This window comes from Spinacia oleracea, chromosome 1 (genome assembly GCF_020520425.1).
Source record: "Spinacia oleracea cultivar Varoflay chromosome 1, BTI_SOV_V1, whole genome shotgun sequence".
In the NCBI taxonomy this organism is placed as follows: Eukaryota; Viridiplantae; Streptophyta; class Magnoliopsida; order Caryophyllales; family Amaranthaceae; genus Spinacia; species Spinacia oleracea.
Genome location: NC_079487.1, coordinates 118741542 through 118758004, shown reverse-complemented (window position 1 = coordinate 118758004; position 16463 = coordinate 118741542). Strand labels below are relative to the sequence as shown.

The window sequence follows — 16463 nt, the reverse complement described above, 5'->3', positions numbered from 1 at the left end:
AATTAAAAAGTAGAAATAATTGTTCAAGTGTCTTTTGATGGAGATAATTAGCGACCTCAAGCGCAAAGTGATGACGGATGATCGATTGTTTATCAGCCATTCAAATTAAATAGAGCCACATTAAAATTAATTAACATATACGGAGTATATACTTTGACACGATTAGATCAGCATAATTATATAATATGACCAACAATAATATTTTTATTTTTTATAAGATAATATGACCAATAATATTTTGGCTTAATTTCTAAGAATATAAAAGTTAAAAAGCCTTTAAAGAGTCTAATCCGGTAGCTCTATAAAATAAAATAAACGGATATTTTATGAAATACCCCCGAGTTTTGAAGTAATTCACCAAATGCCCATCAAGTTCCAATAATTCACCAAATACCCCTGACAATTGACTTAATGCTCATAATACCCTTACTTTTAACGGTCCGTTAGTCTGCCGTTATCCTAGTTTCATAATTCATCAAATACCCCTATTATCAAACTTATTTCATCAAATGTCCCAAACTTAAAAATAGTTATTCTGATGTTTCAACGGCTACTTTTTTCGTTTGAAAAGTAGCTGTTGGTCTTGCTTGGCTATAAAAACCCACTTTCTGAATGTTTCTTGTAATTTAGATGTTGTTTTTCTTTGCTTTGCTAATTGCATTAGATTTGTGTCATGAGTTTTGTTTCAAAATCATCATCCACACACAATGAGTCCACATATATTAGAGTACCTAACCAATTTTGCTATTGTGATAGGAAATTTGTCATCTGAAGCTCCGATACAACACTCAATCCACAAAGGTTGTACTACAAGTGTAACCCTTGCAACAATCTGAGATGGTGCAAGGGAGTAGTTGAGCAAGAAAACAGGGGGCAGCAACATGAAGGACAAAACAGGGGAAGCTTAGACAAAGGAGAACACTACAAGAAAAAGGGGTTATAACAACGCCCTTTTACGCAACAGTTTTACTGGTGTTGCTATAGCCTGGCTTTTGCAACAGTTAAATAATTATTCATTTGAGTAAGCTTTCACATTAGAAAAGTGTTGCTGTAGAAAATTGTAGCAACGGTTATGGATTATAAATATTTTATTGTAACAGTTTATATTATTATTTGTTCTTTTTAGTTTTTCTATGAGATATTGCAACACTTATTGATCAAGAAACTAAAATGTGTTAAAAACATTAAAAATAAAAATTAGGTTAAAAACATTAAAAATAAAAAACAGGCTAATTTTTTCAATAGAGGTCTTTTTTTCCTTCCTCCCTCCCACGTACAACATAAAATTTTCTCCCTAAACCCTTTCATCTTCTTCGTTTACTTTTTTCTATCCGTTTCATCCTCTTTCAACCTTTTTCATCTTCATTCTTTCAAACAAGGGGATTAGAGATTGGGTATGTACACAGGCGATTTGATATTTACATTGGCGATTGGCCTCTGAATTGGAGTTTCAAAAAGTTAGTGATTGGCGTTCTAAATTGGAGAAGTACAAGGTTTGTTTAAATATTTCTCTTCAGGTTTGGTCTTAAATTTCCCAATTTAAGCTGTATTTTATATTGTTAATCGACTATAGCTGGAGATTTGTGTGTGGTTTTAAGGCTTAAATTAGGGTTTCTTAATTAGTGAATTATTATGATTTGATTTTTAATGAATATCCTTGTTCTGGCACTTTGATTTTTAATGATTTGATTTTTTAAATCTAATTCCAGAATTAAGTTTGAATTTTCTATGTATGTCATTTTGATTCTAATTTCTTTACCCTATTCGATTGAATTCATGGTCATCCTGGATATGTAATTTTGAGACTGTAATCTGTTCATTCGTATGATTTAATAGGGAATTTTCTTTTTTGAGTCCAGAATGTCAATCAAGTGTATGACCTGATTGTTTATTTTTCTAATTTATGAACTTGCTAGAATTTTTGAGCATGCTAATTTCACTAAAATGCCAAAAACTATGGGTAGACTTGATGAATGTTTATAGTAAAATGATTGATATTGGTAAATTTATGTTCTGAAAGTTGATGCACCTACTATGTAGAAGATTATGAGTATCTTCGTGCTGCCACTTATTCGTTGATGTTTACTATTTTGATTGTTTATTTGCTTAGAAGTTCTGCATAAATCTCTTATTTTTTGTAAAGTTAGTTGGTGGTGGTTTACTCCACCTGAAGTGAATTTTGTTGAAAAAGAAATCTTTTATTTTGTCAAAAACAACTTTTGACATGTTTCCTTTTTTTCCCATTTTCCATCTTTAGTTTTTTCATTTTACGTAAAACATGTCTGTAGCAGTATTGCAATATTAGACTATCCCCGATTGTTTATAACTTCATGTAAAAAGTTCCACAACCCTGACTGGATCTACTATGGACCTGTTTTTTCTTCTTTTCCTTTTTGCAACAAGACTCAAATGGTGTTTCTGTTTGTTTGTTCCAGGGGGGTCTTAATAGTTTTTGTCAAAAAATAGATATATAAGTATCTCATTATTATCTCTTTTTGTCCCTCTCTCCCTTGGATACGGTCCCTAGGTGTTTTATTTTCTAGCTTGATCTCATTTGCAGCCACGACTTCCTTTCCATCTTCAAAAATTACTCTTGCATTTTCGAAGTTTGAGACACGAACCAAGGAACACCTATGTATTAACAAAGAGCTTGAGTGATCTTGCATGTATGAGAGTCTGTACATTCTCTTCCATAGTTGAATATAACATCTTCTCCAGCAGTACTAATGAACATTTCTTATAGCAGCCATGTTCTTTGTACTTTAGTCAACAACCTCCATCTTACCGTCCTCTTTTGCTTCTAGTGTCTACAAAAATTGAGCTCACAGCTCACAGTAACAGCTCCAGCATTTATGCTGACAGCCAGCAGTTACCGAGTGCTTGAACAACTCTCAGATGTTCTTCCTCAGTACCTGAAGCCAAAACACCCCCTCCATAACAGGAGTAACAGCATGAGAGACACCACCAACACCTTGGATAGCTTCATCAAAGCTTCCTTCCACCATCAAATCAGCTTTGGCGATTCTGAGTTTCTCTTTAGCTCCCTACATTTCCCATAAAAATCCCACCTTCTCAATATTTTCTATTCCCATAATTTTGATAACTGGACATGTATGATTTGTAAAAAAGTATAGTGCGTCTAGAATAAATATCATACAAATACAGATGTGTTAGGGAGTTATGAACCTAGGTTTCGGGAGTGATAACTACAGTATGTCCCCTTCAGAGCAGTGATTCTACCAGGTTTGCTGCTATGAGCCCGTATCACCAGTCACACAATATAACGACATCTTGATCTGAATGTTGTTTATGCCTTCCTAATTCCTATAAAGCTATTTATGTTCATCAAATATGATGTGGTCAGGTATATATGTCATTATCTTAGCGTTCTAACACCATTTATTTTTATTTTTAAAGGTTTAGAGTAATTATATTTATATGTATAGTTAACACGAGTAGGTTGATCAATCAAACGATGCACAAACGACACTATATTAGTCTATGTTAGATATGACACAGAAGAGTTCACAACATCATTTAATTTTAAAATGAAAATGAGCTCTAATACTATGTTTTGTGTATATATTGTGGTTGATAGAAGAAAGAATTCCTCCAGTTCTCACCTAGATGAAAATCATGAGATAGAGATGGTAGGACAGGGCAAGGCCTGATAGATGGGTATATATGTTAAAATTATCAAAGATATGGCCTGGGCTTCCTCTGAACCAAGAGATGATCGATACTCGAGGTTTATGGTAAAAAGGTCTTTCTCCCTCCCTTCTAATTTGTATATACTTCTTTGTACCTTCAAATTTGTATATACTTCTCATACCTTCTAATTTGTATATACTTCTTCGTACCTTGATCTTTATACTTCTTCAAGGAATAGCTATGATTGATAATGCAGGTACATTTACTTGGTGATTAATAATAAGTATTTGATAGGCTCTACAACTATCTTATATAAACTATCGAGAGAGGGTTTATTTACATTGTCTAAAGAGCGAGTTCAAACAGGAGAGATCTTATTCCAACCTCAACTTGGTGGAGTGTAAGTATTTCTTCATAATATGTTATCTATGCCATGTCAAATCCATCGGCAGAACTCAAGTCCATATGGAACTTAAGTATTACGGTGTTATTTTGTGAAATGAAAATTTGTATGGTAAGGACACAACAATAGGTAAGGAGGTATTAGATTCTCGAGCCTAGTTTCTGAAGAAATTAAACAAAATATCATAACCTAAGTTAAATATTTTTTACAATTCTGATTTAAACGAAATTAGGGCGAACCCTCCAAAAATCAAGAATTGAGGCTGGCATGTTCGAATTTTTCTCGTCCATATTCCCAAACCCAAAACTCTCAATAGGATCAGTTCAGTCTCGGCATAGGGCCTCTTGATGGTTGTTGTCTGAGAATTGAGGACTATATCACACCCCTGTGTGTAGGAATTGTGTGTTCTCTGCTTCTGTTTGTATACTTGAAATTTTGGACATTAAAATCAGCTCATTTTGCATATCAACACATAAGTATTTTCAAAATAGACATTCATATCATCCTTTCACAGAGGTTTAAATTAGATCAAAAGCTAACGGCATATTGTTTATTGTTTCAAAATTGTTGGTGTTGGATTGAAATTATTTGTCATATTAATTTGTAACAGGTTTTGATTAGTCCCATTTTTGTGAATAGTTCAATTTTAAATGAAACCCTGCCGGATTTTTCACTTTCTCTATCGTTGTATGTTAATGACTTTTGTAATAGATAAAGGTCTACAATGGGAGTCTTTTTTTTTTGGCAAATACAATGGGAGTCTTAATGAATTAACATTGAGACATTGGGTATTGGAAAAAGTTGCCGTTTACCCATTATTCTCAAGGTTTATATTTTGTCATTCATGTTAGCTTATTTTTCTTACGTATTTAGATTTTATTCATTGATGATAAGTTTCTTATTTAAATGTTACACTTAATTTGTTTGTTTTGCAGGGTGGTGCATATATTCAAGAATTACAAGCTACTTTAAATATGTGAAGAACTATAGGGTTGTTGGAACATTAATGTTAGATATGTCTTAAAAATTAGAGCTATCCGTGATTGCAACATTTTTATTTATTTTAATTGATGTAGTTTTAGAACCAATATGTAACTATTGAGATAATTGTAATAGATATTATTCTTATGAATTTAATTTATTTGAATCGTGTACATTTTGTCATGAGAATCATATTGTATGTCATTCATCTTTATTAAATTTATATGGATAACTGAATCCATTTGAGAACGTAGCTTTAAACCAATTAAAAGCGTTGTCATAAGCTCAATTGAAAGTGTTGCTATAAACTCAAATGATCGAAAGTGTTGCCATAAACTCAATTTTAAGCGTTGCTATAAACTCAATAGAAAGTGTTGTCATAGATACAATTGGTTGTGTTACCTTAAGCGTAAGTAAGCGTTGCATTAGTTTTCAAACTTTAAACAACAACAAACTAATAAGTGTTGCCTTAATTTGGTGAAAACTGTTGCCTTAAATGTGTAAATGTTGGCTTAAGTTGTTGAATAAATGTTACCATAGGTTAAAAGTGTTACCTATAAAAAGCGTTGCTATAGTTATTTATGGCAACAGTTTATCAGAACTGTTGCCTAAATATGAAAAACTATTGCCATATACTTATAGCAACGCCCCCTATTGGTAACGGTTTTTAAACCGTTGCTATAGGCTTATTACAACGATTAGTTGATCTATGGTAACAGTTTATTGTCGTTGCTATAAATCTATTTTGTAGTAGTGGAAAGTACTGAAAATGGGGGAAACAGTAAGATGCAATAGGACTTGAAGCAAATGAAGAAAAAACTGATACTGTAATGTCAATACAAGGCATCTTACTTTGATTTTGAAATGAAGAAAGACTAATCCTATTTATGTCATGGTTTGGGATGGACAGGCAGAACTTATGACTCAGGAGAGCAAGCAAGTACTTTTAGCAAAGAAAGGTCAAGACTTCAGAGAACTCTTAGCAAAGAAATTGGGAGGCAAACAACATGTGAAAGAAGTCCGAGGGCAGGGTCTTATTGTTGGTATAGAGTTGGATGTACAAGTTGGTCCGCTAGTTGATGCTTGTCGAAATTCAGGAATGTTAAATTGTTAATATTAACTGCTGGAAAAGGAAAATAGTGAGATTGGTTCCTCCACTGACCATATTAGAACAGGAGCTCGAAACAGGTTATGAGATTCTCCTCAAGTGTTTCCCGTCTCTGGGTTGAAGCAGTGGAGTTGAATTTGTGTACGATGAATCGGTGCTTGACAAATTTCTTTGTGACATCAATAGATTCAAAGCTCATAATTGGCATCGTAGCTGTAAATCAGGAATAAGTTTCCTACTAGTTTCTCTTTGGATTATGCCTTGGGTTTAATGTACAAATTTTCAGTTCAAGATATCCCACTCGTTAATCAGAACATTGATTTTCTTTGTTGCTTGGATTCATTTCATAAGTATCTTTCTCCCTTATATATTATAAGGCTTAGTTTGTTATTTTGATACCTATAAATTGCGTAGCTTTGTATTGAGTGGAACACACAATCAACATTATTATTTTCTCTTCGTACTACGTTTGTTCAAAATTAGCCTTTAGATATTATCACGACTTTAGTGGATCAAGAAGGCATAAGCAAACAATAAGCAACGACTAATTTTCAAACGAAAAAACTAGCCGTTGGAACATCAGAATAACTATTTTTAAGGTTGGGGCATTTGGTGAAATAAGTTTAATAATAGGGGTATTTGGTGAAATAAATTTTTAAAAAAGGGGCATTTGGTGAATTATGAAACTAGGCTAACGGCGGACTAACCGTTATCAGTAAGGGTATTTGGGGCATTAAGTCAATTGTCAGGGGTATTTGGTGAATTATTGGAACTTGATGGGCATTTGGTGAATTACTTCAAAACTCGGGGGTATTTCATGAAATATCCGAAAAATAAAATAGTACTTCAATCTTCTTTTAATACTCGTCTCGGTTTGATCGGTACAGAGTTTTAGTTAATTTAATGGACTTATTAATTTATTAGGTGGTATACCGTAGTTGATAGTAGAATATTTTTTTTTAATATTGTTAGTGGGAAATGTGTCAAATAAAGGGGAAAGGGTGGAGGGGGGTGGGGTTGTAATTTTTAACATTTTTTAAGTAATAAGTAAGAGTACAACTGAATCCATGGTTAAGTGAGAGAAATAATATAATATTAGTAAAAGTATGTCATTTATAGAAACGAGACGAGTGTTAAGGGACAACTTTATAAGGAAAGTGAAGCAAATATTAAGGGACGCGCGGAGGGAAATAGCTCTTGTGACTTTGGAGAGCATGTCAAACCTTACCGTCCTTACCCTGTTTCACATATATCTAAATGCGCTTCAAAGTTAATGTTTCGTACTAGTTTTTCTATACACGTCATACGTGCTTATAATTTTAAAATGCTCGTATAATAATAATTGATTTTATTCTTACCCTGTTTGTTGATATTTTGTGGGGTTATTATTTGGTGATTTGATTTTTTGTGTATAATTTGTTTTACTTTTCCAATTTAAGTAAGGGTAAAATAAATAATCACTTGAAAGCCACCAAGAAATAACCTGGGTCTTGAAAGCCACCAAGAGAACCGGTGACAGGCACAAGCTTTTGATGATGTATTTTGCTGAATGCATCTATAGCATTTGGCTGCAGAGAAATGAAATGGTGTTTAATCAGACTTGTAGAAGTCAGTCTGAAATTCTGCATGATATTAAATTCAGAGTTGCTTGTAGGGCAACTGATAGTCAGAAATTGTTGCTTCTGAGTTAGGTGTTGTTTTTGTTTGGGTTGTTGCTCTTATTTGTAATTAGTGTTCTGGTGGCTTGGGCTTTCCTGTTCTAGCTTAATTTGGCTAGTTGTATTCTTCTCCTTTTGGTAATAAAATAACTTTATTTGTCAAAAATTAAAAATAATCACTTTTTTGATGCCGCCTTAGACGTTTCTTTATATAATAGAGATACACATTTTTTTAAATGTACATAAAAAATAAATGTGTTTTAGGTAATTTTAGTGAACACCAAATTATACATCAGTTTGCAAGTACATACAAGTATGATTATGACTTTATGATATCTATCATGCGTGGTTGATGTTAAATGAGTTTTTCTGTTTCTTTTTTTCTTTTTTTTTCGCTACTGAGCAAGAATAATACAAATTTCAAATTAGGGGTGACGATTTGAGCCTGTGAGGTTATGATGATCTATCGTATATAGTTGTTTGGTTTTAACAACCACTATACCAAGACATCATTAGTATATAATGAGTAGTTTGAAATTACGTTTGAAGTTTTTTTATAGGAGATCTAAATTTTATTTAGTCCTAGCAGTACGTGTTTTCACAATAATGTTGGACATTTGGTTTGTTTACTTTTTGGTATCAGTCCAATCCTTTCCATCAAATAAAAAAATAAAAACAAAAGTTTGATGAACTAACCAAAATCTTTTCCCAAAAAATACAAGAAAACTATTTTTTAAAAAACATACAAAAAAAATCTGACAATGACCACATTTTATGTTAACATCTAATTTTTTTGTATATAATTACCATCTACGCATTAATTAATAAAATGAATTTGTTAACTAACACCATCGTTTGCCGAGTTTTAGACAAGATTCAGACATTTAGACCTTAAATCTTTTGAGAAGTACATCATATGTTCGTATAGGAGAAGTAGAAGTGCTTTATAGACTAATCCTTAATTAGTAATTAAGACTATATACATGACTCTTAATCTAGACTTGGTTCATCACGTACTCCATCAAACGAAACTTGGACTTATTGTGGGACATTATCCGCAAATCCGGTTTAACCCTTAAAAAAAATAAGATTATTCTCTATATTATGTTAATTCTTACTTAAGATTTAAGAAAACAGAGATTAAAGGAAAAGAAAGTAGTGACCTAAAAGGCGACATGCAATAAAGTAAAATAAAAAGAAGGGTAGGGATTGTTCCACAAGATGGAGCACCATTTAACAAAAGATGTTTGATTTTGACGTACCACCGACCACATAGGTTGCACTTCCATGCAATCAACTCATGTGTCCATCTACTTATAAATACCCTCTTCGTATTTTAATAGGAGTTATATTTAATTGATACCGAATTTTAGATAATTTGAGTTAAATTTAATGAACTAATTATAAATGGGATAGAGGGTTAATTATTTATTGTAACATACTTCAAAATATACCTTTTGATCCTGTTTGATTTCTCTCCAAATGTAATTTCACATATCAACTATTTATAATTCATACAACTTTAAAAATATTTACGTTTTAAGTATTACATACTCCCTCCGTCTCTTAATACTCGCATCGCTTTCCTTTTCGGGCCGTCCCTTAATACTTGCACCGCTTCTATAAATGGAAACTTTTACTAATATTATATTATTTCTCTCACTTACCTACTAACCCACCTACACCCATACTCCCTACAAAAAATCATGTAAAAATTCACATCCTCCACTCACCACTCTCCACCCTTACATATTTCCCACTAACTATATTAAAAAAATATCCACTATCAACTAACACTCATTAAATTAATAAGTCAATTCAAATGTCTTAAACTCCGCACCGGTCAAACCGGTGCGAGTATTAAAGGACGGAGGGAGTACGTGAAATATTAGATTTAGTTGGTAGGGTTATACGGGTTTTACACTTTTACGACTTTTACATGAGTTATAATTATGGGATAAGTTTGATTCATACTCCTAGATATGGAATTTTAAGAGCATGCATGGTTTACTTAGCTTGCAAGAGATATCGACCTAAACCCAATAGGCTATTTTTTCTAAAAAAAATAAAATATTTATGGCTCGTTCAGTATCACTACTAATTTTTAATTTCTAGTTTTATAATAAGAAAGTAATGTCATTTAGCTAAAACTAAGAACTCAAATTTGCCAACCCTATAACAATTACGAAAATGATAAAAGTCGCAACTTGCGTCCTTTAACATGTGTCACAATAATAACATGACATGCTTATGTGTTATGAATTAAATTGGAAACTAGAATATTTAACTTATATATTGTGTTATACATGTTACCAAAAAAGTAGGAAATCTTAATATTCTAATTTACAAAATGAATAATGTAATTTTTTTTTTCAAAAAAATATTTATGATTTGTATAGAAAATATTTGCTTCCTTCTTTGTATCGATTACCTTATTTACATATTTTCATAGTAAAAATATTGCATTGATAGTAAAAACAAAAGGTCTTGCGCGCACAAGGTGTACAATAAATTTATTGTACACCAAGATAACTTTTATGTAGTTTTTTGTAACTTTAACCTACTTTTTGTAACTTTTATATTATAAAAATAAAAAATTGATAGATAAACATTTTAAAGGGTTAAATGTTTAATTTATACATTATTAGTATTTTGAAGAAATAATTTTTATTCAAATGTAAAAATTTATCTCTAAAAAAAGATAACTTTTACCTATATAAATATAACTTTTAATCATTTTAAGTCAACTTTTACTCTGGTGTACAATATTTATTGTACACCACTTATAAATAAGAAGTTGTGTAGTAAAAAATTGATGACGCATGACCTACGTGCCGCTCATATGTACCATTTAAAATCCGACACGTAGGATTGCGATAACTAAATATTGTAAGAACTTGCCACTTTCATCATCAAAATGGTGATCCTGAAAATTGACAATAAAAGAACTAAAAACTATTTTGTGTGATTTTCATATTTATTTGTTTTTATTATTCTAAGAAATGGAAATCTGGAAACAAAAAAATGATAACGAGCAAGACCTTATTTATTTTATTTGTTATTTGTTTATTTTCCAAAATTACTTTAATGAAATAAATCAAAGGGGAAAAAGCAGGAAAAAAACAAAACAGACCGAAAGATGAGAAAAGTTAAAAAGACTAGCTCTTGCTTCTTTAACTTTCTTTTAATTTATTTTCTTTTTGAGTTCTCTTCTTAATGCTTTTTCTCTGCTTTTTTTGAAGTTTGGAGAAAAGCCACCTGATACTTCTTTAAATAAGAGGAATACTTCAATGGCTCCAAGCTAGGAGCCAATTTTTTTAATTCAAAGTTGGTTGTTTTCCTCTTGCAGCAATTTCACAATAATTTTGACAAATGTAACAATTTCAGGTGCCCACTTTGCGAATTGCATCCTTTTAAAAAATAAAATTAGTATGTTGTCCGAGTTATACCTCGAGATGCTACTTTGAATAATATATGTTGTTCGATTTTTATTTAACAAAACAACTTGTGTAAAAGGAAATTGTTTTTATGTGCCGCGAATGGAAAAAATATATATTCAGAAACTACAAAATTAAAGTTGCTAGTTATTTCTTTAACAAAATTTAAAGTGTATTGTATAATGGTTGCATCGTGATAAGAGTAGTAGAATTGATCACTCATCTTTAAAGTTAAGTATATTTATATAGAGTATTACGGAGAAAACACAACAAATACTTGGCTAATTTGGTAAGACTTATTATTATATACTTGTTACTCACATGTTCTAATATTTGTATTAACATATTTTTGTTGTAATGATACTTGCTAAATATGGGACGTGACATCGTTCTAGTGCTAAAACAGGGTGACACATGACACGCATTGTTATAAACGCCATTTAATAAATATATAGATAGATGGTAAAGCCTTAAAAGTATACTTACTACGTATTTGTTAATTGACATAAGCCTTAAAAGTTAAAAGTATACTCATACATACTCATTTTCTGGAAACATATGCCTGAAAATAATGTCATCTCGATTTTGCCATAATTCAATTTAATGAAAAAAAGGTGCTCTGCGACTCACCTAGTCATGGCCCGGATGATGTCCCGGATAGACGGGTAATATGATATGAGTAATTTATTTTAAAATTATATTATTGTGATATACTATTTCCATTTCATAATGTTCTTCACAGTTATTATTTGTACAAATATTAAGACAAAACAAAAGAGTGTGTAAAAAAGTGGGTGAATGTAATAAAATATGGATAAAGTAAGTAAGTGTAAAAAAGTGGGTGGATTATGGGGAGTTTGGTTCGCAGGGTAAAGGAAATGAAATCAAAAGGGAAAGAACGAGAATGAGAATGAATCCCTTTGATTTAGAATATCGTTTGGGGAACAAAGAGAATGAGAAAAAAGCATAGGAGAAAACCAGAGGAAGGGAAAATTCCTGAGCCGGAGAAGAAGGCGGAGGAAGGAAAAACCCCAAACCCCAGAAGCTCCACCAACCTCCTTCGCTGCCGCCTCTTCTCCCCCACAAACCTAGCCGCCGCCTCTTCTCCCTCGCCGCCGCCGCCTTCCCCTTCCCTTTCTCACATTTTCATGGAAATTTTGAGGTTTTAATGGTCTAATTCGACCATCAAAACACCAGATCTTGAGTTTTTATGGTCGAATTTGACTATTTAAAGGCATGATTAAGAGGTTGCGTGGATGAAGCTAGCTCGAAGTCACCATTAATGGTGAAGCTCGAGCAACGATGGTGAAGCCATTAATTAACGGTGAAGCTCGAGCGGGGACGGAGGTAGTGGAGCTTCCAGAGCAGGAAGCCAAACCGACGATGGAAGGTTTTCCGGCGGTGGACGGTTTGGCGGCGGCAGAGATGGTAGTGGTCTAGTTGTGGGTTGAAGATCTAGGGTTAGAGGAGGGAGAGACGGGGTGGGGAAGTGAAGGGGGGAGAGGAACGGGAAAGTGGGGGGGGGGGGGGGAATGAGTCTAGAAGGTTTTGGGATAAAGTCAATAATAAAAAAGGGTAAGGGGAATGAAGAAATATGCATAACAAACTACAACAAAGGGAATGATATCCTCCCTTTCCCATTCCCTTTGATTATTACCCCCAACCAAACGACCCCTAAATGTTGTGGGGATAAGAGGGGTAAGATAGTAAATTTTTATCTCAAGATAGAATAAAGTACGATTGAAACAACATTATGAAACGAACTAAAACGGAAAGTGTAAAGATCATTTTGAAACAGATCGAGGTAGTATCGATCAATTACTATTTTTATTTTGATGCAAAAATATCGATCAATTGTGAGTTATTGAAATTTTATTATCAATACTGAAGGTATCAATATTGAAGTAGCATGTTTCAAGAATATGGTACCGAAATGTGAGATAAATTCCAATGTTAATTTTTTTGTGTTGTGTTGGAAATAAGGCTTTTAACTATCAAGAGGTGAAGCAAAAACTTGTTGAGTTACATTCATATATTGAGAGCGCAAAATATGTTCATTCCATTTTTTTAACGTAGAAGCGAAGATAATATATTAATTAAAGGTCAATTTTGTTAGAATATCGGGTATACCAACAAAAACTTACAACCCGGAAAATTACAATACGACACCACAAATCGACTAAAAGTTCCAAAATATATCAAAAAAGACCAAAATGAACTCCAAGCTTCATGTAACTTTGAAAGTTTATAACTATCCAAGATGGAGAACCAAACCTTCATCTTTGCATTATTTTTTCCTTCGAAGCATCTCCACCATCTTTGCTATCACCTTGTGGGCCACTGATCTTCTTTGTTGTTGTTATTGATGTAGTGACAATGATTGGAATTATGCCGAACATGATCTAAGTTGTCACCACCTCTGCGGAATTTGTAGATGATGATCTTGCCTCCAATTCAACCACAATGCAGCTTGCTTCTGCTGTGTGATCCCGATCCTTCTCTGCAACAATGAGGAGCTATCAATCTCCTTGGTAGGCCAAGTTTAAGAAAGGGGGTGGCCGGGTTTAAGAAGAACTTATGGCCCACTGCCATCAATGCATAATGAGCTAGACTATGTGCAACTTTGTTTTTTGCTCTGGGAATGTGTTTGACCACAAAATACTTGAATCTAGATATTAAGATTGCAACATCACTAAGAACCGGAGTCAATTCATGATGATAGTTCCCATTAACTGAATCCAACGTAGTGAGCAAAGACTGTGCATCAGTTTCTAATTTCAAGTTTTGAATTTCGTAGTCAACAGTCATCAGTAAACCTTCCTGAACTGCGAAGAGCTCTGCTGCCAGATGAGTGATCACATCGAACTTGCTTGAGAATCCCATATACCAATTACCCGTGGTACCTCTAAACACCCCTCCACATCCAGCTGCATTTTGAGTTCTCGAGCTACCATATGTGTTTATGTTTAGGTAGTCATAAGCTGAAGGAGTCCAAACAACTGCAGTTTACTTCATTCTACCCTTGCCTTTGCCTTGCAGAAAATGATTAGTAGAAACATAGTCTACATACTCTTAGAAAGGTTTTAGCATTTTGTACTTGAAAATAGCTACACAGAATAAAATTTTCCAGCTCATACTTTGAGAAAGAGTTAAAAGAATCCAGTCCCACCAACTTAGATTGAAGAAAGAGTGAAGATTAAACTTTGGATTGCACTAAATTCTACTGAAAATATAGTTCCATAAAGTACTTTATTCCCAACAATCTCCAAAAAAATGAATATGATTTCTGAACTTGTATCACATCTAAAACATGTAGGGGACATAAAATCCAAATTTTTTGCAACGTTCTCTGCTACCATAAGATTTCATGGCAACAGTTCTAGATAAACATTTTATACTTGAAGGTAACTTTAATGTTCCATAAATATTAGTTTGCAGGAAATAATTGTTACAAGAATACATACTCCGTATTGAGATTTGTGTTTAATTCTATATTACTCCGTAGTGAACTTGGTGACCGTACGCTCCTTTCTCTCTCTCCTTTTTCTCTCTTCTCTATCATCTTTTAGGGTTTCAGTTTTCTTTGCCGTTTAGGCTGAAAATAGTCTAATCCGACCTTTTTTCTTGTTTTTCATTGTTTTTTCTTTATGTTTTTATCTTGTTTTGGGCTTTTTTTTTTTCCGTTGATTTGTTCCCAATTTATTCTTGGGTTTGTTCCCAATTTATTTGGGTTTTTCTAGAATTTTCTAGGTTCTTGATTCTCATCCATGAATAAGAACTTTTTTAGGGTTTCAATAATTGGGAAGGAGATTTGGATTCATACAGGTAGGGTTTATCATCAACTCGTCGATCAGAACAAGTCGTGCGCAGATTGCGAAGGGCTCTACTTAGAAAGATGCGAAAACATCGAAAATCACTGCTCGCGTTAAGCTAGAAGCGGAGGGTGCAAAATAGTGATTGTTTTGATTGTAACAGTTATGTATTTGTTTTGAATCTGGGGTATGCAGATCTATTTTATCATTGTAGATGTCGAATGGCTGATTATTAATGAAATTGTTTTTCCCCATCAAAAAAAAAAACAAAAAAAAAACTTGGTGACCGTAAAATGTTTGAGATTCATCTATTTAAGCATATTATCAAATTCGATCTTTTCACAAATTTAGAACATGAACTGGTAGTACAAATTCTTGTTTGTAACCCTCTTTAATTAAACATATCGTTACAACTCTAAATGCATGCGATGCGTGTTGTAATTATAAAATGCGTACACAATAATTTTAACATATATATATATATATATATATATATATATATATATATATATATATATATATATATATATATATATATATATATATATATATATAATAGTTGATAATACCGGTTTATGATAGAATCAATATACATATGTTAAAAACAATGGACTTGAGAAACGGGATCGAAAATCTATGTCCATTTTGATGTCGACATAATCATAATGATCTAAATGAGCTCATGAGTCATAGACATGAAGTCCAACAAGTTATGGATTTAGATTAATAAGAGAAAGGAATGTGAAATAGCGTAAAAATGCGGTGAGTGTAAGAAAAGAAATAAAAAAGGGATACACTAAAAGAGTGTATAAAAAAGTGAGAGAGTGTAAGAACAAAGATGATGAAGTAAGAGCACATCCGCTTAAAGGAAGTGTGAAAAATAATTGAGAGGAGAATCTTAATGTTCCAAAGCAAAACAAAAAGTAGTTTCTAGTTTAAAAGTAATAACTTTCAAAATCATAAAACCAAAAATATTGAATGGATCGTAAGTTTTTTAAACCAATTTTTCTTATAACCCTTTGATTTTGAAGAAAATGAAAAAGAGAACGATCACAAACGGGATGCAAGTAATGTAGAAAATCTTTCATAAGCTAGAGTTACTCGCATTTGATTATTTTTCTTATTAATATGGTCCATATGGAAAAGTGTTAGGTCTAACGGGCTATTTTATACTTTTAGACCCTAAGGTTATTCAATAAGGCCCAAGACTTTTAAGTTGGACGTCCTAGACCACCTAATGGAGAAAGCCCAAAAGCGAAAAAAGACCAATTAAGTCAACAAATTCAGGTTAACCAAGGTCAAGTCAAAGAAAGTCAAAATAAGCTAGTCATCTGGCGATGGCACCTTAACCTTTCATGATAGGTGTCGTTTGGTTGTTTGCATTTTGCACCAACAAGAAGTTGATATTTCATC

General features: G+C 32.7%; 1 long non-coding RNA gene across 2 annotated transcripts; it reads left to right on the top strand.

The window, feature by feature from the left end:
* Window positions 1-997: 997 nt before the first annotated feature.
* LOC130466169 (uncharacterized) lies at window positions 998-5206 on the top strand. Of its 2 annotated transcripts, XR_008926185.1 has the most exons (4): window positions 998-1493; window positions 3599-3763; window positions 3908-4051; window positions 4990-5206. It is a non-coding gene; the product is annotated as an uncharacterized lncRNA (long non-coding RNA). The 2 variants fall into 2 exon arrangements; XR_008926184.1 differs by having other exon boundaries at window positions 1002-3763.
* The last annotated feature ends 11257 nt before the right edge of the window (window positions 5207-16463 follow it).